Genomic DNA, 23637 nt, shown 5'->3' on the forward strand with positions numbered 1-23637 from the left:
GAGGGAGGGCGGGTTGGAACGCCCATTTTTAAAGGGCTCTGGGCATTCTGGAAGGAAATGTCCTGCACGTGCGTGGTTTTCCACTGTACCACTGGGGTTTGTAGTCCACTTGGAGACTGTATTTTCTGCGCATGCGTGGCCTTGTCTCCAAAAGAACAGCACTTTCCTCAATAAATGCAGCTGTGAAAATCCTTAATGGGAATCCTTGATACTTCACATCCATCTCAACAACACACTAAAGAGCCCTTTGTTCACAATCAAAATGGCCTCACCCATGAGCTAAAGTAAAATCTGTAGCAATCAAATTGAACAACAGCCTAATAAAGAAGAAGACTGGGGGAAGAGTCTGCAATCAGCACAGTGATAACTGTTTTGTTATAAGGAAAGTAGCTAAAACTGGATATAGCTTTATACGAAACAGATCAGGTCCAAAAACAGAAATAAGATCTACTTTTTCTCTTTTGGGTCATGAGGAAGGAGAGAGGCTGAGTTTTTGTAAAAGTCATTGTATCAGACACAAAGATGTGATGGAGGAACTCAAGTAGTGCAGGAAAATATGATCCAAGGATAATGTAGGCAGATATGAAAACTACCATGCTCTTTCTTTTGTGTAATATATATATGATATACATATCATATATATTTAGTGCAATGTATGATACTTATTGTATATTGTGATTGCTATAATTAAGAGTATATAATAGTTTCCCATAGCAGAGACAATGCCTAACCCAGAGGTCACATATCTCTGTCTCCTAAAGTTTAACTTAGCTCATATCTCTGGTTGATCAAAAATGGCCAGGAAACTACTCTCAGTTTGCAGAGAAAAGCTCTGGCCTTGTAAATAAAACAGCTCGTTATAAGATAAAATGACCTAAGCTGAGAAAAACTTCTTAAGCGTCTGAGAAAATAGTTCACTGTAAATGATTGATTCTTGAAAAGCTGTTGGTAGTTTGCTTAGGTTTACAGCTTTCTTTATATGTCTTTCTTGCTATATCATAAGCTTCTACATTCTAATCTTTGGTGTCTAGATTTCTATTTCTATATTTTCAGTCTTATTTCCAGACCCTTAATGTTCCCCCTTGAATTTGTTACCTGAATTAAATATTTGATTCATTTTGATTATCTTAATGTTTCTGGCTTGGCCTTCCCTCAGCCTGGTTTGGGAACTGGGAGGAAGTATTGTCTTTTGTTGCTGCTTCAAGCTGAAATGGGGCTTAAATGGTCAGGGTCCAGGAAGGCTGCAAGGGCAGTCAAAGGTAGGGAGGGGATAACTGGGAACCCAGCTGGAGTTAAGCTGCATTCTTGTAAAATGACTTGATCTGCACCAGTTCATTGCAGTTTAGGATTCATGGGTTGAAGACAACAGCTGATGTCTAGATGTGCCCTGTCAGTTATGTGAGGGCTTGCTGAAACAGATATAGATTAGAGACAAAATTAAACTTTGAGGAACTTAAGAAAGAATAACAGTCATAAGTCTCAAAAAAGAGAGAAATTCCAACCTAAAAATGGAGGGGGGTCTTCATCCTCAAAATTGTGACTTGAGTCAAGCTCTTTATTTCTCTAAGTCTACATCTGAGCTGGAGTTGAGGTCTGTCTTTGAAATTAGACTGGTGTCCAAGCCTCTGACCACTGTATATTGTGAGCAGAGAATCAGGAGTTCTCTCTTTTTTTTCTAAAGGGAGTTCTTTTTTTTTAAGATTTATTTATTTTTTATGTATACAAAATTCCTTCCATGTATGCTTGCCAGAAGAGGGCACCAGATCTCATTATAGATGGCTGTGAGTCACCATGTGGTTGCTGGGAATTGAACTCAGGACCTCTAGAAGATCAATCAATGCTCTTAACCTCTGAGCCATCTCTCCAGACCAGGAGTTCTCTTGAGGAGACACAACTCCTTATAAATTTAAACAACATAGTAATTATACAAGGCCTTGCTATTATGAGCATTAAAAAATTAACAAGTGTACCAGCAATGGCAGATATTAGGGTTGTTAACCATGGCAACCAGTCAGACAGCCTGTGGAACCAGGAGAATGGTTTCTGTTGGGGTGTTTTTTTCTTGTCTTTTAAGGAGCCGCACCTTGAGCTCCTGAAGAGTGTTTCTGACAACACCTGAATGGTCTGCATAAAAACAACAGGATTTTCTCAAGGCAGCATGTAGATCTCCTTGCTTTAGGAGTAGCAACTCTAGTCCTCTTTTATTTTGTAGCACCATTTCTGCCAGAGAATCTACTTGTTTTTCTAAGTATGCAGTAGTTGATTGGTTACAAAATAAATCTTTTTTCCGCAGCTTCAGAAAGACTATTATAATTGGCTTGACAATGCTGCTGCTCTTATGGCAACAGAGCCAGTGATACCTAATCCCACTTTTACTGGAACAAGGATCTGGTCTGCTCTTTTATGCTGTCCTTCTAGAGAGGAGTCCAAGTATACCCTGCCAGGTGGCCCATCATAGTAATATATCCGTAGTACAATTTGTACTAAGACACAGAGTCCAGGTCGGTTTCCCATGGTGGAAAGACTGGTTGATATGCAGGGATGCCCATGGCACCCGCACACCAGGATCATCTAGAGTGACCAATAGATGGAACCAATAGTTGCTTAGGTTAAAAGTATTTGTAGACTTTGAGAAACCATATTTCTTTTTACATACAACTGAATAAGCGGTTCTGTCTAAGGGATAGTTGTAGGAGTGGAACCAGGTAGCCTCTCCTCGAATATCTCTCCAGGGTGAGAGGGGCCTCCCAGGGACAAGCTGTTCTGTTAGTTAAAGACACAGTTTTAAATGTTAATAATGGTTGTGCCATCAGGAAGCCTAATCCTAAGTAAAAAGGAGCCTGGGGTTTAGACACAGCCAGCAATTGCAATCGTCCCTTTGTAGAATTAGGAAGGGGTAAGTAGTCTGGACCATCCCAAGGAGAGGGTCTGCAGGCATAAGAGAATCTATGGAGCATGTCTCACTCTGTACAGTTGTTGACACAGTAAACCCCAGGGGGCTGAGGCACTGGGGTGACTTAGTGGTCAGGAGCGGAGCTATGGGGACCTAGATGGGACATGGGAGAGGCCGGATGAGGTCCTGCAGGGGACTTATAGGGAGGACAGGCATCTTGACTTGTGATTGCTGTATAGTAAATGCCATTCTTTGGTCATGTTTGTTAGGTTGGGAGCCTCTCCTAGCCTGGGGTCATGCTACAAGTGGTAGGTAAATCCATTACATTTATTTTCACTCGGGCCTTAAGTTTCCCTCACCAATTTCAGTTATAGGGGTAGATGGGACCTGTTCCTTCCCACTTAAAACTCAACCACTGTCCTACATTCTTGTAGGACAATTTTTTTCACATTCTTTCTTAGCGATACCGGCTTGTCCAGCACATTTACTGAGTGGAGATATCCTTAGCCTCTTCCCCAAAGCTTTGTTCCGCTTCTTGGAGCCCCTTTTAGCCCCGCCCATCTCCAAGATTCTATTTTACAGGTTCATTCCTCCTGCCAGATGTGTGCCCAGGCCAACCCACAAGGAGCTCTCCACATACTCCAGTTTCATGGACACCAATCGGAAAAAGATTGGCAGCTTAATTTCACCCATATGCCTACTCATAAAAAACTTTCTTGTCTCATAACACTTGTGGATGCTTTTACAGGATGGAAGTGTTTCCAGTCTCCAGGGAAACAGCAAATGCGATGGCTCAGAGTCATGGAGTTCCTGTCAGAAGCTCTCACTATCTCCTGGACAATGGGACTCATCAAACAAATAAACAAGCTCTCCACTAAATTCAGGTTGTCTTGGCCCTCGCCTCAGGGCCACCCCATGTTCCCCTACGGGCCTGAGCCCTTTTGAGTTGCTTTATGGCAAGCCCTTTATCCTTAACCATCATCTCCCAGTTCAAACTCCTGCACTGGCAGGGTACCTACACTACCTCTCCCCTTTAAGGTTTCTTCTCCGTTCACACGCTGCCAATTGTCTCCCTGCCCCCACACCAGTGGACCCTAATGCCCCTAAACCTGCTCTGCTCTCCCCAGGGGACAGAGTACTCCTTAAACAGTTAACTCCCAGGTCTCCCTCGAGCCTGGATGGACTGGACTTCACACGGTAAACCTCACCACTCCCTCGGCTGCCAAGCTCTTGGGACACCCATGCTGGTACCATTTCTCCAGTCTCAAGTGGACACCTACTCAAGACACTTGGTTTATTCAGCAGACAGGACCTTCCACCCTTTGGTTTTCCAGGATGCTGCAATGAAGGGCCTACCTGCTCCTCTTTCTGGCACACTCATCTTTATCGATAACAACTATTTTTTTCTAGACACCTGCCTTCTCATCTCTCCCAAGGAACAGATGCCTGCCTTCTCTGGGATGACAGTTCATGGGATGCCTTTCCAGCCACAGCTCTCGCTAAACGTGGACACCTGGCTCTCCCCTTCCCCATGCTGCCCCGTGCCTGCAGGAAGTAGCCAGATTTGAGTCTACACCCTTTTTTCCAAAGAGAGCCTAAATGTCATAATTACCATTCCAATTTTCTCTCACCCCTATAGCCAAAGAGTCTGGAATGTTAGGTAGGGAGCCTAGGCCCCAGCCCCTCACATCTATCCCAGCCCCCAGGCCTGGTCTGGACTTCAAATCCCTCCCTGGGGGTGGGGTCAAGACCACTCCAAAGGGTACTTAAGTGATCCCCCAAAAGAAAAACATGTGGTCTCCCTTTCTTCCTGCCTGGGTTGCATTCCTGTAGCTTCCCGGTTTCCCCCTTGAGGCCACCCAAGAGCACAGATCTCTCATTAAACCTGGATATTTCTTAATTTGGTTTGTTTTGATTTGGCTTGATTGGGAAATTTTGCATCGCCAGAGAGCTCACTTAGGAAACATTCCTAACAATGTCCATTTTCCATATCCTCAATCCCCAAGATCTCCCTGAGTCCCAGGAGCTATAAGCTTGTGGGTGCACTGCATCCCATTTTTAACTTTGATTGTAATAGGGTTACAGTACAAGGGTTTTGTGCAGGAACTGTTGACTGTAGCTGATAGGGTTATAAAGGGATCCTTATCAACGTCCTAAGATGGGGCCCATGTCTCACAGCCCCAGAAATGATGCCAGAACTCATTTTGATTGGAACAGGCTTGAGTAGAGGCAGCTGGGAAACATAATAATGTTTCTCCTGTGTATCCTCTGAGATGCTTTTGGTTAAGAATTAGGGATTTAGATATTTTCATAGGCTGGGAGTCAACCTTGATAGCCTTCCTATTTGTGTTTTTGCTAGGTACCTTATTTAGTAAGAGGTGTGGCATTAAGTGGCATAGGTCAGTTTCAAAAATTGGGGCAGCCCTGAGATCTGAGAGGAACACTTCAGATATTAATCATCCTGTGCAGAAGTCTGTGAGTTTCCATATAAAGATGACAGGAAAGGATACTGGTCCCTTCCAGCATGATCCAAGAGTCTCCTTATGGTGTCTTCAGATCCAAATGAGGTAGCTTGTAGCAATGGGGTTGAGCAGGTAGTGACTCATAGATGTGTCTCAGGAGTGGGAAGACATCATCCTGGATAGTCTGGAGAGCCTGGATGGACTTAAGAAACTTGTAGACATTTTAGCCATAACTTCTGATGGGAGACCGGGGACGAAGGGAGGGGGCCTGCCAAACATAATCTCAGAAAGTGTTAGCCCACAATAGTATTGATTGTTCCATACTCAGAAGAGGGAGAAGGGTCCAGTCATCACCAATTTCTAGGGTTAATCTAGTTAAAGTCTCCTTTAATATCTGATTTGACCTCTCTACCTGTCCTGAACTTTGGGGATGATATGCACAATGTAATTTCCAATTGGTTCCCAATGCCTTAACTAAGTCTTGAGTTACCTTGGAGATGAAAGATAGTCTGTTATCTGACCTTGTCACAGAAGGGAGTCCATACCTTGGAATGAGTTTATCAAGAATCTTAACCGCTGTTGATGCTGTTTCTTTTTGATTGGGGAAAGCTTCAATCCATTCAGAGATAGTATCTAAACAACTAGGAGATATCTATACCCATATTTGCCAGGTCTTACTTCAGTAAAATCCATTTCCCAGTGGACTCCAGGGTAAGTTCCTGTCTCTCTCTTATTTTGAGAGAATCAATTCTTCTGTGGGTTAGTTGCCTGGCATGGGAGGCATTTAGTCACACAGTCCTCTACCAATTTATCCATGTTGAAAATTTTAAACCTCAAGTGTCTCAGGAGCTCTTTTAATTTTCTTTGGCCTAAATGTGTCCCCTTGTGAATTTGGTAGATTAGGGACTTAGCCAGTTCAGCTGGTAAAATGAGGCATTTGTCTGTTGTATGAACATTTTTAACTCAAGTGTTCAATAAGGATTCAATATCTTTATTGTCTTGTGTAGAATATTCTGGCTTTTCAGACAACATGGGATCTGGCATTATTATCAATGAATTAGCAACATATAGGGCTGTTTCCTTGGTTGCCTGGTCTGCCCTTTTATTGCCTTGGGCCTTGTAGGAGTCTCCTTTTTGATGCCCTGGGCAATAAATAATGGTCAGTCTTTGCAGGAGCCAGAGGGCAGACAATAGATCCAAAATTTCTTGTTTGTTTTTAATAGTCTTTCCCTCTGCAGTCAGTAAACCCCTTTCCCGATATATGGATCAATGGACATGCATGGCAAAGGCATATTGACTGTCTGTGTAAACATTGATAGTTTTATCCTTCCCTAATTGTAAAGCTTTGGTTAATGCAATTAGCTCAGCCTTTTGTGCTGAGGTACTGGGGCAAGGAGGTAGCTCAAATTGTCTCTGAAGGTGTTGCTATTGCTACCCCTGCATACCTGGTCCCTTCTCCAATGAAGCTGCTGCCATCTGTGAAGTATGTGAGATCTGGATTTAACCAAGTCAAGTCTGACCAGATTCCACGTACCTGCTAAAGTATCTCTGGGCAGTCATGGATGACAGAGTCTGGAGTAACAAGCAAGGTCTCAGGGTTGAGTGAGGTGCTAAGAAGGAATCTGATACGAGGGGGATTCAAAAATAAAGCCTGGTAGTACGTTAACTGGGCATTAGTCATCCACCTGTCAGGGGGTTTTCTGAGGACCCCATCAATAGAATGAGGGGTGGTCAATATTAAGGGTTGCCCAGAGTCGATTTGTCAGCATCTTTGACTAGGAAGGCTGTAGATGCAATGACGCAGAGGCAGCTAGGCCACCTAGAAGCCACAGGATCCAGTTGCTTGGACAAATAGTCCACCTGTCACTCCCAAGGTCTAAGACATTGAGTCAAAATCCCCTTGGTCACCCCACTTCTTTCATCTATAAACAGTTGAAAAGGTTTATTTATGTCTGGTAGGACTAAAGCAGGGGCCTTTAGCAGAGCTTCTTTTATGGTTTTGAAAGCTCTGTCTGGAGTCTCAGTCCAAAGAAAAGACTCCTCTGTCCCCTGGATAGCCTCATACAAGGGTTTTGCCAATTCAGCAAATCCAGGTATTCAGAGTCTGCAAAATCTGGCTAAACCCAGAAACTCTCAGAACTGTCTCCAGGTTTTGGGGTTGGGATATCCAGTAGGGTTTGTTTTTGAGCAGATTACAGTCATATCTTACCTTTTTTCAGTATGTGTCCCAGGTATGTAACTTTTGGGGCACAGATCTGGGACTTCTTATATGACACTTTGTGAGCCACCATGTGGTTGCTGGGAATTGAACTCAGGACCTCTGGAAGAACAGCCAGTGCTCTTAACCCCTGAGCCATCTCTCCAGCCCCTTTAGCTGACACTTTGTACCCCAATTGGCATAAGGTCTGTAGCAAGCCTCTAGTTGTCTGTAGGTTAAGAGTCTCGGTCTTTAGAGGCAATCAAAAGATCCATCAACATACTGCATGAGGCTTACCTGTAGGTGTGAGGACTGATAATCCTTCAAGTCTCCATGTAGGGCTTCGTAAAAAAATAGTTGGGGAATTTTTGAACCCTTGTGGTAGGGGAGTCCAGGTGAGCTGACCACTGAAGCCCCAGTGTTGGTTGTGCCATTCAAAAGCAAAAGCGACTGACTTGGCTTCAAGAGTTAAGCTGAAGAAGGTGTCCTTAAGATCTAGAACTGAATACACTTGATGCTCTGGGGAGAGGGAGCTCAGGAGATTATAGGGGTTGGGAACTGTGGCATGAATGTCTTCAATCCATTTGCTAATCTCCCTAAGATGTTGCACAGGTTGAAAACCATTGGTTTCTGGCTTCTTAACTGGTAGAAGTTCCATAGAGACTGGCAAGGCACTAGGATTCTATGCTTCAGGAGCCAATTAATGTTTAGTAATACCTGACTTGGCCTCCAGGGTCATGGGATACTGCCTCACCCTGATTGGTTAAGCATTGGCTTTTAAAGTTGTTGAGGGAGCTGCGGGCCTATTCCCACAGCCCGGCTCCCGCATGGTTAGCTTTATACCCAATATAACAACACACTCATTGTGTTTTTTTAAACACTGCTTGGCCCATTTCTATTCATGTCTGTAGCACCCCAAGGTGTGCTTACCGGGAAGATTCTAGCCTACGTTCATCCTGGGTCAGAGCTTTATTGCATCTTCCGGGGAGAGGGGAGCATGGCGTCTGCTCCAGAGAGCAGAGCTGTCGAGTCTGAGCTCACTTCCTCTTCCTCCCAGCATTCTGTTCTGTTTACTCCACCGTCCTATGTTTTAACCTATGAGGGCCAAGCAGTTTCTTTATTACTTAACCAATGAAATCAACAGATTGATATATGACACTCCCACATCATAAAGTGATTACAACTGGGAGCTGCTGAATCACTTCTGGGATGGAGCACTGGAGTTTAGCCATTATAGGAGATGTCTCTCAAGTGAAAGTCTGTGAGAAGAGCCTGTATTCTTCCTCCAGATCTAGGCATAAGGCATAGACTTTGGGCCATGGGGAGGTCATCATCCCCTTCTCAGTGCAATAAATTTAGGCTTTCATCTTAGCCAACAATTCTCTTCCCAGGAGGGAGTAAGGGCATTCAGGGATAATTATAAAGGAATATATAACTTTCTTCTTTCCCAAATCCATGATTCATTGTGTGGTCCATGGTTGTAGAGCCAAACTGGAAGCCCCTTGAACCCAGGTTTATTTGTCTGATAGAGGACCCAGTGGAGATTTTAACACTGAATGGTGAGCACCAGTGTCCACTAGGAAATCAACAGTTTGCCTCTCCACTTTTAGGGTTACCCAAGGTTTGAGGAGAGGCTTTGAATACTGCCCCCTTCACTTGTCTGGACCCACCAATTCCAGGACTTTTTGTACCCTCTTCCTTAGTGGACATTCCTTTTTCCAATGGCCCCTTTCTTTGCAATAAGCACATTGATCCTTTTTTAGGGAGAGACCCCATTGACTATTTGAAACAGTCTGTATTCCCTCTGGCCATCAGGCCCAAGGTCTTATCCGCCAATAAGACTTTTGCCAGTCCCCAAGTTTGCTTATCCTTGGGTGCTTCTCTATTGTGATAAACCTCAGTGGCGATGGTAATCAATTCAGTCAGACTTTTACCTTCAAATCCTTTGAGTGGCTGAGGCTTCTTTTTAATATTTGTGGCTGCTTGGTTGATGAAAGCCAAGTTGACTGCTATTTGGTTCTCAGAAGTTTCTGGATTCAGTGCAGTGTATGCTTCCATCAAGCACTCGAGCAATGCTTCTGGTGACTCATCCTTCTTCTGCTTTATCTGGCTTACCTTAGACAAATTGTCTAGCAGCTGCTCAGAGACCACCTATGAAAATCTGGTGATAGACTTTTAGCTGTTCTCTACTCTCAGCAATATTGTAATCCCACCCTTCCTCAGGATGTGTAAGGGGGAAGACCTCATTAATGATTGCCTCATCATCAGTGGGTCAACCATCCCATCCTGGAACTTGCTTATGACATTCTTGCAGAATTCTATCTCTTTTTCCAGTGCTGAACAATATTTGGAGTAATTGTTGACAATCCTCCCAGGTCAGGGAGTGGGTAAACAGGATGGTATCTAAGAGGTCTACTAGCACTTGGGGTTTCTCAGTAAAGGAAGGAGTCTGAAGTTTCCAGTTATACAGATCACTAGTTGAAAAGGGGAAACAGACCAGGCTAGGGTGGGGGTTGGGGGAGGGGTTGTCATCCTCATCAGGAGGTCAAATAGTGCAGAGGGGGAGAGCAAGAGATGCTGCCACCTGTGGCTTCCCTAAACAAGTGCTCTGAAGAAGAAGGTTGGGGAGGAGGTGGAGGGGAGGGAAAGGTACTCTGCAAGGGAACAGAAGATTTTAGTGAGAAGGAGGCGGTGGTAGAATCAGCACTTGGAGGGAAGTTCCCACCCTGTCTGTGAAGCAGACGGTTATATGGGGAGGGAAAAGGTCTCTGTCTGGATCAGCTGGTGGGGGCAAGACAGCAGGAGTACTAGATTCGTTGATGCTTCCTTTTGATTGCTTCAGAAGAACAGGAAGAATGTTGGTTTCATTCCTTGTGGAAGGAAGGGTTTCAGCCATGAAGGAGGATGTATCAGGAGGTAGTGCCAGGCCGTGATATAGGGCACTTGTTTCAGGTGCCCTGGATGACTGAAAATAACCTCCTGGACATTAAGGATAAGCTTAAGGTCAAAGAAGCCTGCAGAGGGCCAACCTACCTGACAAGCTGGCCATTGTAAAGAGCAGAAGGTTTTAAGTCACTCTGCTCCACAGGGCTGCAGAGACTGCAGTGGCCTCCTTGCAATCCTGGAAATAAGAAAGGACAAGTTCCAGGGGAGCCTTAGGTTTGGAAGAAGCTTTTCTGATAATGGCAATTACTTCACATACAACCACAACAAGAAGACTCACAACACATAGAACAAGAAAATGAAAATGGGGAGACAAGAAGCCAGCAGACACAGAAGGGGAAACACTACACATAGGGTCACGTGATCCCATTTCATTTCCAAAAGGCTGCAACCTCACAACCCAATGGCCAGAGGAGGAATAATAGTGTCCCCTATATTCCTCCAGCTCTGATATTAGAAGTGCATCCTCTAGTTCTTCTTGAGCCTCCAGATTGTCCAGACACCAGAAACCCAAACCAGAAACTTACCAATTGGTAAAAACACCCATGCAAAAGCAGCTTCAAAAGGTCCTTTTGAAGTCCCACCTTTAAAAATCTAACCCCACAAAGGAGTTTTTAACTTCTCTCCCTACCTTGTTGTTTTTCTGTAGTAAAGAGAAAGTTCCTGGCTAGCCTGTAATTGTCTGTACTGGCCTGTACTTGCAATAACAGTTAACCTTGTGCCGGGAGGTGGTGGTGCATGCCTTTAATCCCAGCACTTGGGAGGCAGAAACAGGCGGATCTTTGTGAGTTCGAGGCCAGCCTGGTCTACAGGAGCTAGTTCCAGGCCAGACTCCAAAGCTACAGGGAAACCCTGTCTCGAAAAACCAAACCAAAAAAAAAAAAAAACCTCAAATACAGATTACCTTACTTTACAGTCTTTATTTTTCAGTTAACCTAATGTTTTTTGCTCAACCCATTACCTTTCTTTTTATTTCCAGATAGTGTTTACTAAAGCCTGTGCTCCCCTTGATTCTGCTGGTTTCCCATAGCAGAGACAATGCCTAACCCAGAGGTTACAAGCTATGTCACCTTACATAAATTTATTAACATCAACTCAAACAGGAGCCCTTCCCTGCATTATGGAAATCTACTGCTTTGAATTGTTTCCCTGTATGAAGTATGGAGCAGCATCAGCATCACTGTGGCTCCATTCTCAGCTAACAAATTACAGGTCCTTCTAGAAATTCAAGTGTATCATATGATGAAAAATGCCAGCTCAAGTATAGGTTTTGGTGGGCTGGGTCAGACTGTGACCACTAGATGGTAAGAAACCCTGGTACACATTAAATACTTTTCCTAAACTAGTCCACTGAAGAGTATGAGTTATGAAGATTTGGGCTCAAATTCCTTCTTGATAGTTCTTTGATCTAAGAAGTTCCCTCATACCTAGAGCAATGAGACCTTCAGTTATCATTAGAGTTGTGTGAAAAGCACACACATACACATACCTCCCACTGGAAACCTGCCACTCCTAAGAATTTCTTCTCAAGCAGCTCTCAGCCATGTTCTTCCAAACACAAGGGAAGCTAGATTCAGCCAGTTCCTTCAGTGTAGAATTATTTATAGCTGCTTGATTCTGGTAACATGACCTCCAATATTGCAAGCTGAATGTAGAGCAAGAATGAAATGACAGCCAGGCGATGGTGGTGCATGCCTTTAATCCCAGCACTCAGGAGGCAGAGGCAGGCAGATCTCTGTGAGTTCGAGACCAGCCTGGTCTACAGAGCTAGTTCCAGGACAGTCTCCAAAGCCACAGAGAAACCCTGTCTCAAAAAAACAAAAAGAAACAAAAAAAGAGAATGAAATGACAGATCAGCATTTTAGTTCTGATAATAGTTTCCTCAGAAAGTGGGAACTGGGTTGAAATCAAGAGCCTGTCATGAAGAAATGTCAGTCAAGTGCTTCTCTGACCATTGACAGTTTTCTTAGAACTTGGAACCTAAAACTTGGAGATCTCTTCAAACAGAGACAGCTGGTGGCCCTACTAAAGTTTCCACATATATGCTAGGACTCCTAGGAAGAAGAGGGAAGAGAAGAGTCACATCTTAGGATGCAGTGTGCACTAAGAAATTTTGTGAGCTTAAGGCCCATTCTCCACCTGGGTGACATGAACACTGAATTCTGATTTTACTCATGACTGTCTGTATTCTGGATGGATGTTTTGTTTTGGTTTCATGAACACCTGTAAGGTGGCCCACATGGGGGCACTTAGAGTACAAAATGTTGACACTGCAATCCTAAATTGCTAAGCAGGTTGAAAACATGACACACTGTCTTGACTGGTCACAGCCTATAGGTAAACCTGCTTCTTATATTGGAGTGTGTCTGAGGAATAGCCCCCAAACTATACTAGGGAAGCACTCTACAGTTTGCGACATTGACCCTTTATTATTTGTCTAAGTTGGAGACATCATGATTTTATTTTATTCTTTTTTAGATTTATTTATTATGTGTACAACATTCTGCTTCTATGTATGCTCACACAAAAGAAGAGGGCGCCAGATCATTACAGATGTTTGTGAGCCATCATGTGGTTGCTGGGAATTGAACTCAGGACCTCTGGAAGAGCAGTCAGTGCTCTTAACCTCTGAACCATCTCTCCAGCCCATTAATTTAAAGCAAAATAGACAAATTCTGTATTGATGAGCAACAACCAACTAAATATAGGTTGTTCTAGTGAGTGCTTCTTCTTAGTGTAAACTTCAAAGTTATACAATTGATAACTTAGTGTAGAGATTTATCTGCCATTTGGAAGGAATGCTTCCGCTAACCTTTTGTTTGATTTTATTTATATGATTTGAACTTTAAGATCCATTTATAGTTTAGGCAAACTACCATCAAACAGAAACCATGGATGAAATGAGGCTATAAATTCATAAATAATTCTTTCCTTTCCCTGCTCTGTTTCTTCCTTTACATACTCTCTACCTTCATTTCTATAATTTATCTATGTCAATCTGTAGATGAAGGCTGCTTCTTCATTCCCAGCCACCCAGACCCAAAATAATCACACAGAACTATATTAATTAAAACACTGCTTGGTCTATTAGCATGGGCTTCTTATTAACTGATGCTTATATTTTTAATGAATACATTTCTATTATTTTGTGGTTTAACCATAAGTTTCCACTAGGCAGGTGTCTTTATCCTTCAGCAGCTACATGGTGTCTCCTTGACTCCACCTGCTTTTCTCCTCTATCTGTGCTTGGAATTCCCATCTTGCTCTATTCTGCACTGTCATAGGCTCAAAGCAGCTTCTTTATTAACCAATGGTAATTAAACATATTCACAGCATGCAGAGGGGAATCCCATATCATCAATCCATTCATCTGTCCATTATTTTTCTTTGTTATTGTGTGTCACACTGAAACTGGGGGGATTGGGAGCTGGATGAACTTCAGTACAAACTTTAGTAGTGTACTTCTCAATATACACAGGTGAATGAATTCTGTCATTGCCATCAGTGATAGCCTGGGAAAGTAAACTTGATAGAGGCACTGTTGCTTTCACACCTCAAAATTTGACAGTGGGTATCTGAAAATAAATCTTTAATTTCCTTTTCTGGAAAAATTCCTAAGTTAAAATTGAGCACCCCCTGGGGCTGGAGAGATGGCTCAGAGATTAAGAGCACTGGCTGCTCTTCCAAAGGTCCTGAGTTCTATTCCCAGCAACCACATGGTGGCTCACAACCATCCTTACTGGGATCTGGAGCCCTCCTTTGGTGTGCATACATACATCGAGGCAGAATGTTGTATACATAATAAATAAATAAATCTTTAAAAAAAATGGAGCACCCCTACCAGGACTACTGAAGCCAGGATTCAGGCCATTCTGATCATGTAGTTCAGATTCATAATAACTAAGAAAAAAATCTATTTTCATTTAAGATATTTTTTAAAAGTTATATGTATGTATGTGTATTGGTTTGAGTGAGTTTATGTATCACATGCATGCAAGAATGTGTGGAGGTCAGAAGAAGGAATTGGATCCCTTGAATACTCTTCAGTGTAGGCATAAGTCATAGTAGGACTTAAAGTAAAACTGTCCTGGCTAGGTGAGTGCAACAAGAGAGACCAGACTTCTTCACCAGCCTCACCTTCACATATAAACATATCCAGCTGTGTCAGGTAGATGGGTAACCAACCTGAGATAAACACAGTGACCTCCCTTAAGTGAGATAATGATGAAGGAACAAACAGTGTATTAATTTTATTTTTTGATGTCTATTTTTCAGTAATAGAGGCTAGTACTGAAGTATCAAAGGGACTATTTATTAAAAAAATCATTCATGATGCATTTAAAGGAAACCAAAGAGCTAAATACTCTAAAATAGTTTTTACTATATCTGTATAGTAAATATATACATATCCAGGAGAACTGAAGACTCCAAGATCACACATCTCTTTTGGTGAAGTTCTGAAAGGCTTTGCTTGTTCTACTATCAATATTGTGAAGAGAAAGAAAAGACCACAGTAAAGACATCTCCCTCAGGATTGCCTTACCTGTTGAAAGTCGTAAGTCAGGATCAACACAGCACCAACTACAGCACTGTGATGATCCGAACTATTGGAACAAGCAGAGACCAGTGAAGTCTCCTTTTCTTCTACTGCCAAAGGGTCACGAAAGAAATATTTGCATATAGAATGAAGAAAATTCCTGGCACATCAGTATATTTCAGTATAAACACTGTGATTGTATTTCCAAATATCAGTTCAAAAGACTACTTTTGAGTGACTATTATTGCTTACAACCATGTTTCTTCTTTCCAACATTTTTAATTATATTATTTATATGCTGTTCTTTGCAGTGGTAACTTATTCAACATGATGGAAATAAAGTACAAATCTTGTGCCCTCTTAACTACTGAGCCATCTCCTCAGTCCCAAAGTCTTTAGTCAAGATATTCACACATAAAACGAATGGAACACATGAAATTAATGAATTGTACATATCAAAAGATCTTTTGCAAATTGCTGTCATCGTGGAACCTTTTAAATTAAGTACAATACAGTGACATGCAAAACAGCAACACTGGTGGAGTGGCACAGGGCCCATTTCTCAAGCTTTCTTAAGAGGGAAAACCTGCAGAATAATCACCTGTTATATATTTGAAACAAGTCTCATGGAACCCCACTTGCAAACAAAAGATAAAAGTTTAAGTAAACATTATAAACAAATAGATGACAAAAAGGAAACTATTTTACAATGAGCTGATGAAAGGGAGTTCATGTGACATAAAAGACACCCAAGGATTAGCAAATACAAAAATCAATACTTTTTCAACTCAAAAAACTACTCTTAAAAGTAGTTTACAGTTACACAAGTCCGTCACAGAAATACCCCACCACATTGGTATCAATTTTTATCTCAGACACCAGGACAATGACAACTTTTATAAAGAAAAGTTTTAATTGAGGGAACTCTCTTACAGCTCAGTGATTCAGTTCATCATTGCAGGGATCATGGTGGCATGCAGGCAGGCATGATGCTGGAGAAGTAGCCAAGTGTCCTACATCTTGCAGGCAATCGAAAGTCAAATGACAATCACACCATGGAAAGTTTGAGAAGCAGAAACCTCAAAGCTCCCCATCCCCAGCAGTGACACACTTCCTCCAATAATACCTCACCTACTCCAAGAAGGCACCTCATAATAGTGCCACTCTTTTTGGATCCATTTTTCTTTAAACCAATACAGTTTGGTTTTTAATTTTGTTCAGTTTTTTATGACACAGTTTCTCTGTGTAGACTTGGCTGTCCTGGAACTCACTTTATAGAGCAGGCTTGGCTCAAAATCATAGAGATCCCCTGCCTGTGCCTCCAGAGTACCAAGAATAAAGCTGTGTGCCACCATCGACTGACTTTAAGTTTCCTTTTATAAACACTTCACCAGTTGGGGTTTTTTAGTATTGGTATGTTGGTGGTGTTTGTGGTGGTATTGGTGGCAATTTGTTGCTGCCAATGCTGCCCACATACCCCCACTTCAGGTTCTCAAAGAAAATAAAGTTAGAGGAAATTAAAACTGCAGTGGAATAATTAAAGTTCCTGTTTGTATTTTATATCAAGGAATACATTTTCGTAGTGATTTGTTTTATGCATTTTGTTTGCACTTTGGTCAGAAAACTATAGTTATCATTCTAAGAGGGATTATAGACATGGGCCAGTACACCCAAGTTCATGCAGTACCAAGAAGACACAGCCAAGGGCTTTTGAAGCACCCTAGGCCAGGGCTCTTCAGCTTCCTTAGTGTCACCCCCACTGCCTTGTGCCTCTCCCCACTGTATCAGTGTCCCCCACTTCGGTGTCCCCCAAACTGCCTCAGTGTCCCACTGTAACTGCCTCAGTGTCCCCTGTAGATACCTTAGTGTCCCCTGTAGCTGACTCAGTGTCCTCTGTAGATACCTCAGTGTCCCCTGTAGCTATCCCAGTGTCCTCCTGTAGCTATCTCAGTGTCCCCTGTAGCTGACTCAGTGTCCCCTGTAGCTGACTCAGTGTCCCCTGTAGCTACTTCAGTGTCCCCTTGCAGCTGCCTCAGTGTCCCCTGTAGCTGACTCAGTGTCCCCTGTAGCTGACTCAGTGTCCCCTGTAGCTGCCTTAGTGTCCCCTGTAGCTGCCTCAGTGTCCCCTGTAGCTGACTCAGTGTTTCCTGTAGCTGACTCAGTGTCCCCTGTAGATACCTCAGTGTCCCCTTGCAGCTGCTTCACTGTTCCCTGAGGCTTCCTCACTGTTCCCCCAACTTCAATGTCCCCCTATAGCTACCTCAGTTTTCCCTCCAAACCCGTAGCTTCAAGTCCCTTGACTACCTCAGTGCCACACCCACGCCGAGTTGGTGGCACCACAACTACCTCAGAGTTTCCCCAGACTGTGTGGTACTCCCCCTTAGGCTACCTCAGTGTGCTCTCAGCTGCCACAGCACCTCAACCCATGGCTGCCTGGGTGTCCTCTGGATTCCTCAGTGTTGCCCTTCCACCACTGCCTAGTGCCCCACCCACCACCCACACGGCTACCTCAGTGGACCCCGAACTGCCCTGGTCTTGCTCTGGAGTACCTCAGTGTCCCACAGGCTACCTCAGTGTCTCCCAGGAGCCTCAGCGTCCCCCTCCCAGCTGTCTCCACCCCTCACCTACCCACTGCGACAGTAGTTTTCCCATGCGATCCGGGTGTCCCTGCAGGCTGTCTCAAGGTCACTCAAACTGTCTCAGCCCATCAATTCCTGGATGCCTCAATATTTCCGGGGCTGCCTTATTGACTCCCCAAATACCTCGTCTCCCCGGCTGCCTCAGTGTGGTTCCATACTGTATCAGTGCCCCCCACCTTGTTGCTTTGGGAGCCCACCCCAGCTGCCTTGGGGCCTGACCTCTGAGGTCTTAGTGCCCCACCTGCCTCCACACCCCCTGCTCACCTGCCCTCCAGCTGTCTCAGTGTCCCACACACCAGAATTGCCACAATTTCACCAAGGTTATCTTCTGTGTCCCTAACCAGGCTGCCTCTGTGTCACCATGGCTCCTTCAGTGGACCTCAGCATGCCTCCCGAGGTCCTCAGCAACCCCCAGGCTGCCTCAGTGTGCCCAAGACTGCCTCAGAGGCACTGGACTGCCTAGAAAATGGCCAGGCTGTCTTAGAGCCCCACCCACCCAAGATCTCTTGGTGACGCTGGCTGCCTCCATGTTCCACCACCTGCCTCAGTTATGCCACCCCAGCTACCTCGATGTTCCCACCCTGTCACATTGACCCACCACATGCGTGGGTGTGTCATCAATGTCGTCACCCCTGCACACTTTCACAGTGTTCAACAGGCTTATTCCGTGTCCACACATATTTCTCTGCTGTACCCCCAGTTGCCTCAATACACAACCTGCAACTGCCTCAGTAACAGTGGTTGTCTAGGTGACCCACTGCCGCCCTGGTGGCCTCACCCCTCTGTGCTGCCTCAGTGTCCCCTCATGCTTTGTTTTCCCATGACTGACTTAGGGTCACATGGTCTGCCTTGATGTCTCCCCATGGCTGCCTTAGTGTTCCCTCCCCCAGAGTTCCATAGTTTCCCCAGGCTGCCTCAGTGTACTCCTCCCCTCACTAAAGACTGAGTGTCTGTCTGGCTGTGTCAGTTGACCAAGATGCCCATGTGTGTGCTGCGCGCCTGCACAGCTTGGTTGCCAAGACTGGGAGGGGTGTGTGTGCTGGGATTGAGACATGGAGGCTGCAATGCTTAAGGAAGAACAACCTTTATTTTGCCCCAAGCTAGAGCCTTTTTATACCTTTTAGGCTGGCCAGAGACATGCTGAGCAGTCAGAGGTCAAGATCAGGGCAGAAGGCCAGAAGGAACACAAACATCCTTGTTGATTTCAAGGAAGTTTAGCTGTCAGTCAGAGGGAGTGAGGGCAGCCAGATCACAACCTGTGTGTCCCATGAATGCATCAGTATACCCCCAGGTGCCTCAGTGTCTGTCCTCCTCACCCCCATGTCCTTTGCCTCATAGTCCCCAGGCATGTTTAAACATCACCAGCTGTGTCAGGGGCTCCCATGCTGCTTTGCTGTGTGCTCCCATGTTGCCTCATTGTCTCCCTCCTCCCAGACTGTTTGGGGCCCCTCAGGCTGCCTCTGTGCTCCCCCACCCTGACTGCCTCAGTATCTCACTAGCTGACTTGGTGTAACCATGACTGCATAGATATGACCCAGGCTGTCTCAGTGTGTGGCCATAACTACTTCAGTGTGTCCCTGGCTGTCTTGGTGTGTACTCCTTTTCTCTACTGCTACCACGTAACCCTGGCAACCACAGAACAACACCAGCTGCCTTGGAGCTCCACTGTGTTCTGTGTTGCATGAGTTGGATGAAGAAAGAGGTCACTCCAAAATGAAATCTCTCAGCTTTTAGCCTTGGTAGCAGGAAATGTTCAGCCTTTGATAGACTGAATCTCAAGCAGTAGTACAAAGGCATATTTACTAAATGTTACATAAAGTTATTTTTTGGGCAAACAAGTTCGTCATAACAAAGTCCCTAATCTAATATGTGTGTTTTTCTATAGCATCATGCCTCTTCTACTTTAGTCCTTATTGTGTACCATTGGCAGTACCAAATAATCCAAGACCTTCAGGTACATCATAAGCATCTGTGATCACAAGCATGCAAAGACTGTAAAGATGCTTCAGAAAAACAATCTGTAAACAACAGAAAATAACCACTGACTTCTAACAAGATTTTCCTTGAGGTCACAGTTCCTTTTACAAAACAACTGTTCTGTTCTATTGTTTCCTCTGGTAAAGTGACTTTGCTTGACTCTACAATGCTCCCTGCCCCACAGCCATGTAAATGTTCTCCAGACTGTTTCAGTTTCCTTCCCCTGGCTGCCTCAATGCTCCCCACCCCCACCCTTGCCTCAGCACAGGCCAGCTGCATCAGTTCCCTAAGGCTACATGGGTGTCCTCACCCAACCCCCTACTGCCTAACAGTCCCCTCAGGCTTCATGGGTGTCCTGACCTTTGTTGGTGTTCCCCCACAACTGTCCCTCAAACTTGCTATGGTGCCCCCTACACTGCTTCAATGCCTCACTCTTGAGTGCCCCAGTGAACCGCCATGTCACTCCCTATGAGCTTATGGGGGTCAATTACATTCAAATTTCCTCACCTCCAAGTCCTTAGAAGGTAGAATAAAACAGTTTTATGATGCACTAATAGAAGACATTTTTGAAGAGCAGAGAACTTGTATAAAAAGGAGAGTTGGCTATGATAAATAAAGTTTCTGAAGAATCTAGGCCTTAAGGGCTGACTGCCCATGGCCTTATAAATCAAAATTAGAATTGCGAGGAACAACATTAAGAAAGGTATGACAATGGAGTAAAAACCCACTGAACTATGCTTCTGTTGTCTGCAATTAGTTAGCCTCTGAGGTGAAAACATCAGAAGTTGTTTTATGATTAAATAAGCCAAGAATTAAGAATATAATGATTGTCGTGGGGCTTGGGAAATGGGAAAATATTATGATGAATGATGTTCTGATTTCAAAGAATCTTTGAACTTCTTATTGAAAGACCCCCGTACTTGAAAGACCCCCATGCCCATGTACTATGTTAAACTTTACTGAAATTTAGCTGGGCCCTTCAGCTCAGCTGATGCTAAAACTGGGTATCTATGGGTTGCAGACTCACTGACTAGGCTAAGAGGAGGGAATCCTCCACCCCCCAAGGCAGTTTATCTAAATTGTCAAACTTGCTGCAGAGTGCTCTATCTAGCTTTGTGGTTTTTCGGGGCTACTCCAAGACATCCTATCTAAATTGTCAACCTGATACAGGGTGTTTTATCTAGCTTTATGGTTTTTTTTCAGGGAAATTCGGGAACAGACACAGGGCCGTCCCCAGGGTGAGCTAAGCCCACGAATTTGAGAACCAATGAAATGCTGTTGTTAGACAAGCCTCTTATGTAACTTCTAAATCCTTATAAATACATGATGTGCCATCAGCCTGGCATGCTCAGTAACTTAATTGTAACTTAGTTGCTGCAGCATCCATAGGTGCCTGTGTATTTAATAAACTGCCTCGTGCTTTTGCATCCAGTGGATTGGTTCTGGTTCTTGGGTGGAGGACTCTTTGATAGACACCTCTCTCAGAGGGTCTCTCATTATGAACTGTTTTGCCCATATAATGTTTAACCTGTGACAAGAATAAGGAATCACTTTTTGTGTGTAAAATTTACAATAAAAGACTAAGGTTTGAAGCTCGGGATAGAAGAAGAAGAACTTGCCTTGCAGCTAATACCCTGTCAGCTTGCATCAGAATCCTGAGTTTGTGTACTCATTTTCCCTTCCAGACATCCCACATTTGAGACCCACTTCTTGACTGAGGCTGGTCCCAGGCACCTTGGTGCATTTTTATATTCACTGGTGATTTCTATTGTGCATTACTTACCTACACAGCTTGTAATTTCTCTTTTGCATTTTCCCCACACATAATTTTGGAAAAGCAGTTTCTTCAAGCTAGGCAGACAACAATCCTTCCATCAAGAATTCTTACCATCAGGATGAGCTTTGATTAAGATAACCAGTCATTTGAGACAAAAGTCTGCACAAATCTTTCACAAGGCACTTTAATGTGCAATGGTCTCTAAATTTCAGAACCAGAAGAAAACCTTCTAATGGAAAGCCACAAGTTAATCACAAAGAGAACCAGGAAAGAGTCAGTGATGGCTAGGTGGGTGAAGGGACAGAACTTACTCCTCTTAATTTGTCCCTTTGCCTCCATATGAAGAGAATGAGAGAATGGTATGGCATGTATCACATGTTCATTCTCTCTATCTCTCTCTCTGAAACATATAAGTGTGTGTATACAAACATACCTTTATATTTATAAATATATTATATAATATCAATATATCAGTGAATATGTATTATATATATTTATGCTCTTTCTAAATAATTCAAAAGAGATTATTATTTCAAATACCTATCAGTAGCTCTTCACACATTCACTATATGAAAGTTTATTCTTATTTTTATGTCAGAATAGAGAAATAAGTAATGTTTATGATAATGAAAAAATTAGAGTGCTCAAAACTGTAATTCCAATTCCAGAGGATCTGACACTCTCACAGAGGCATACATGAATGCAAAACACCAATACATATAAAATAATAAAAAATAACTAATTTTTTGTAGGAACCAGTGGGGCAGGAGCACCACAAGAAATCTCACAGAACTAACTAACCTGGAATCATAGTGGCTCACAGAGACTGAACCACCATCAAGAGAGCATGCATGGGACTAACCTAGGCCCTCTGTATATATGTTACAGTTGTGTAACTTGGTGTTTTTGTGGGACTCCTAACAGTGGGTGCAGGTCCTGTCTCTGTTGCTTGCTTTTGGGAACCATTCCTGCTACTGAATTGCTGCATCCATCCTTAATAGAAGAGGACATGCCTAATCTCACCACTACTTGATAGAATATGTCTTGCAGGTATCCATATGAAGTCCACCTTTTTCTGAAGAGTAAAAAGAGGAGGAGGAATGGATGAGGAGTGAGAGCAGTGGAGGTAGGCGGGAGTTACTGAGAGGAAGGAGAGGAAATTTTGATTGGGATGTAAAAAATAAGAAAAATAAATAATAGAAGTAAACTCATGCCCCAAAAGGAGAATATAGATGGTTATCATACTTAAACTTGAGGTATTAAAAGAATGGCCCTGGGACATTGGCACTTATTGTAATTTTATAATGTGTTGGCAGTTGTATAGGAATAGTTAAATAAAATTAGGCATAATTTTGATCAGATCTAACACATGATGTTTTTGCCTTATTCTTGGAATAGTTATATCATGTTTAGGAATTGTTATGACCTGGCTATTGGTTTACATTTAGAAATTAATTGTGACATAAGAAGATAAAAATGTGAGCCAGGCGGTGGTGGTGCACGCCTTTAATCCCAGCACTTGGGAGGCAGAGGCAGGTGAATCTCTGTGAGTTCGAGACCAGCCTGGTCTACAAGAGCTAGTTCCAGGACAGGCTCCAAAGCCACAGAGAAACCCTGTCTCGAAAAACCAAAAAAAAAAAAAAAAGATAAAAATGTGTTTTCAGTTGACATGGGGTGCAGTTGTGATAGCTATATTTGGCTGTCAACTTTATTACATCTGAAGTTAACTAAAACCCAACAATGTAGGGGCACACCTGTGAGGAATTTCTGTTTACTTTAAAGTGAAGATTTACATGCATTCCAGATCATTGAGGTAGGGAGACATACCTTTAACCTGAATCTTTATAGGGAAAGACAACTTTAACCTGGATGTTTTGAGCTGAAAAACACCACCTCTAATCTCGATCATGTCTTGTGCTGGAAGCATGTATAAAGAAATGGAAGAAGGGAGCTTTTCCTCTTCAGCTGATTGCTCTCACCTTGCTAGGAAACCCATTTCTTCACAGGTATTGGAGCCATCGATGTTGGGATTCCAGATTATACTAAAGATGGGCTGAGACATCCAGATTCATGGACTGATCAACTCCTAGATACTTGGACTTTGCCATCATAGCCAGTCAATGTTGAATTAGCTGGACCACAGCCTCTAAGTCATTCTAAAAATATACCCTTTGTGTATATAGAGAAATTCATTCCATAATTAATTCTATAA

This window comes from Chionomys nivalis, chromosome 1 (assembly GCF_950005125.1).
Source record: "Chionomys nivalis chromosome 1, mChiNiv1.1, whole genome shotgun sequence".
In the NCBI taxonomy this organism is placed as follows: Eukaryota; Metazoa; Chordata; class Mammalia; order Rodentia; family Cricetidae; genus Chionomys; species Chionomys nivalis.